We start from the raw sequence: 4,106 nt of genomic DNA, 5'->3' as shown, positions 1-4,106 counted from the left end.
GTCCACATAATGGCATGTTCCACCTTAGCTTACAATCACTCAATTTCAAAGATAGATTTAAATACGTGCATTTTGTGGCGGCAGTAAAAATAATAATAGCTAGGAGCTGGAAGAGTTGTGAAAATTTTGTGCAGGTCCAACTGTATTCACAAGTCCGGTATCAACTAACAATGGAGGCTCTAGGGTATCAGTCAATAAAAATTAGGGAAATAAGCAATTTCTGGAAAATAAGAATGGAGAGTTTAGCTACATAAATGCCCTGACTGAGAAACTATTTTTTTGGGGGGGGTTTATTTCACTATATCATTTTTATCTAATGAGGAGTAATAATATAGAGGGTCCACTGTAATCCCCAGGGAGGATGGAGCAACGCACTGTGAGATGTCTTGTCTTGTTTTGTAGTTCATGGTACAATGCTGCTATAGTTAGTCAACACCCAAATGTTCATAAAGTAGAAAGAGTAGGTGCATGTTTAAGCATAGGATTGAATAATAATGATTTTTTGTAGATCACATACAGTTTCAAAAGGAAGGAGATTTTTTATGTACGGTTGTAGTCTTTTTGGCGGCATATTTTATCATGTTGTTTATGTCAAGTATGTGCGGTCACATTCCTGTTTAAAAGTAGAATGAGTTTGTTTATCTACTGTAAAAAGATGAGCAATATGAATAAGTGTATATAATACCTATTATTAAGGAAGTGGTGACTTTCAATGTAAATGGAAATTATGTATACATGTTGAACTAAAATAAAATAAATTATTACAAAAAAAAAGAGAGAAATTCAGCCTTATATTGCTAGTTTAGTTTTATGCTTTTTTTTCTTCTCTTGTGTTTAACATGCTAAGCAATGGTCAGCATTGAAAGGGTCTAGTTTCTAGAGCCTACCCCATAAATTGGGCAACGTTGGATGGCAAAGATATGTGTCCTTACACCTACTGAGTTATGTTATTTTAGTGCAAGTTACGTGACAATACCGTGTCTTCCACTGCATTAACTGTAGAGAAGGGAAGGACATTGCAGTGTCAAATCTGGGCTGAGTAATCAACTATGACTCAACTATGACTTAACAATGATGACTCTTAATAAGTGTTGGTAAACAATGGTAAACACCCGAGACAAGACAGTCAGTATTAACACACACTATATATGCACAAGTTCATCGTTTCTGGTTCAAAAAGGCTAGTGGTTTCTGGGTTCACCTGTTGAATAGTATGTAAAAGATTTCATAAAGTATAACATTAAACTTCACCAACTTTCATACACTGACCTGAACATTGTCTTTCAAACTGGGTCCATACATACATGCGCACACACACACACACACACACACACGCACACACCTTCCCCCCACACACACACCCACCACCACTACCACCATATTAAGGTACACATTTACAAAACGTATGAGAATAGATAACTATGCCTCAATATTTTATATGGGATTGTCCTGGACCTGAGAGCCAATGTAATCATGTGTATGTTTTTTACTGTAGTCTACTCTAAGGTACAGGGGGAGAGCCCCTTGCATGGGGACCTGCATATAAGGCCAGTCGTCGCTGCCAATAAACGTATTCCAGCTTGTACTCCCAGTACTATGTGTCATCTGGTTACTGGGAAAGGAGAGGGCTAATCACTGTTCCAGCTTGTTCCAGCATGGAGGACTCAGCTGGGAAAGTCCTTGTAAGGACTAGAGCTCCCAGGACTGAGTGTCGTCCAGTGCCTGGGGGTGTCTAGAGCGAATTCCCCATTCGGCTCCAGGAGGGAGTGGTTTCAGGACCCCAGTCAAGCCACGTGGCTGTGGGCAGAACTGCTGAGGTTTGTCCCCTGTTCCAGCTAGGAAGCGGTCCTGGTGGAGGTACCCAGCCGGAGTACAGGGAGCTAAGTTACAGTATATTTTGGGGAATGTAGATTCCCAAGATGGTAGGAGAATATAAAATGATATGGGATCATAATGTCCACTATGAACACAGTTACCCATCTAAAAATAGACACCCGAATTTCTAAGGAAATTACCAGAGGCTACTGTCACCTTGATCTAGGCCATGATTCTTCCAAAACACCCTCACTACTTTTTGCTCCTTTCCTTTATATGCTTTTCAAGACAACTGCACATATTCGATACCTGTGTGGTGTGCGAGAGGGAACATGAAAGTGACACACAGTCCGTATGTACAATGCAGAGCATCCTAAGAGCTCTAAATGAGAATACGGTTTCATAGCCAGGTTAGGACCAGAACTTGAGCTCTAGTAAATAATTATATTGTACTATATTTCAATTTCTATTGTAATGAGAAAAAAGCAATGGTATATAATTGATAATAGTGATTTTTGTTAAATCACACATACACACCATTCAAATAATGGCAAATTAAGCAAAATGAGTTTGGGTCTTTGCAAAAATGTTTATTTGATAATATAACAAGAATAAATTAAATAGTGTCAGTCCAAAGCAATAATAACATTTTACAATATAAATATACATCAATACTGGCTGGATTGTAAGAATACTTATAATGCAGATAAAATGTACTCTATAAATACACACACATCTTTATATATATATACACATGTACTTATTTAACTTAGATAAGATATGTGACTTTATTATTTTATTCACAAAACTGCAACTGTGTAGATGTAACAAAGGAACTGCAAATCTTAGACAAAATTGAAAAATGGCTCAGAATATTTTTCCATTTCAGTAATTTACAGCTAAAATGTGAGTTTCTCTCTTCAATTCTCCACAGTTGTCAGTTTAATGAATACACTATTGCAATAAATAAATAGGTTCTTAAGGATTTTGCAATACTGATACATGATATTTAAACACTTTCTATCCAAAAGTTATTAAATAGAATAAAATAAATATTGTAAACTATGGCCTTGAGTTAATATTCTTGGATAAGCTTTTCAACTGATTTAACATCTTTGGATAAAGTTTTACAATTATTTTTGTCAAAATATATAAAACATATCATATGTAAATAAATATATAAATATGCCAAAAAGTATGTCAGAATATTAAAATACTACCGTATTTTTCAAAATATTAAATATTTTTAATAGCTTTTACAAAAATATTAATTTGAGGCTTATATATTGCAAATTCTCAGTTGTGTGAGTCCCAGCCTCACTGAACATGCGAGCGCTTTGTCAATGAAACCTTGGTTGGAATATTCCTAAACATGGCTAGGTTTCTGTATAGTTACCACCAGTCTAGCCTTGTTTTTCTAGGAAGTTTCCACATCTTTAAAAGAATACAATAAATCAGAGTGCAGGAGATTCACATCGATTCTATAGGCTGAATTCACTCACACTTGGAAATCAGTTTAACCCCTTAAGGATACATGACATGTGTGACATGTCATGATTCCCTTTTATTCCAGAAGTTTGGTTCTTAAGGGGTTAAAGATTTGTGATATTCACTATAACGGCTAGACGGCTGTCTTTCAAAAATAACTAAGCTCAGTAAACATATCTAGGGAAAAGAGCAGCCTTAAACATATCAATTATAGCTGCAACCAGCAACACTTTATTAGATAATCAGTACAAATCGCAAAGAAAAGACATGCCAAGGTCTATAAGACATGAGACTGAGAATCTCCTGGGTACTTTTTTATGTATTACTCTCCGCCACGCATGGGGTGGAGAAAGAAAAGAGTCCACTAGACCCATATTGCTTTTTTCTGAGTGTTCCGGAGGTTCTCACTTTTTTGCTATTTATTTTTTATATTGTATGGTAGTCAGTCATCTCAGTCTGACTGTATGCCAATCATTTAGATTGTATAACTATTATATTGTATTTTCAGTGCTACAGGGAAAGATTACTGCATATAAAGAGTTATTTTTACTTGTGCACTTTTCTAGTGAGACCAGGTATAGCTCCAGAAAAATGACCTTTATGTGCCCTTGAAACCTCAGTGCCATTTGTGAATACAGAATGACATTGTGGTTCCTCTAGTTTACTATGGAGATTCCTCCAGTGAGAAGTGTTTAATAATAGGCATAACAGCAGAGTCACACCTGGTAGTAAATAGCATTTTTAGAGTAACTTTGCTGCCATGCTAGTTTAAATCCCAACATCGCTTAGTTAATCAATGTGGA

This window comes from Pelobates fuscus, chromosome 9, assembly GCF_036172605.1.
Source record: "Pelobates fuscus isolate aPelFus1 chromosome 9, aPelFus1.pri, whole genome shotgun sequence".
In the NCBI taxonomy this organism is placed as follows: domain Eukaryota; kingdom Metazoa; phylum Chordata; class Amphibia; order Anura; family Pelobatidae; genus Pelobates; species Pelobates fuscus.
The sequence above is the reverse complement of the archived record's forward strand: the minus strand, read 5'-3'. Positions refer to the sequence as shown.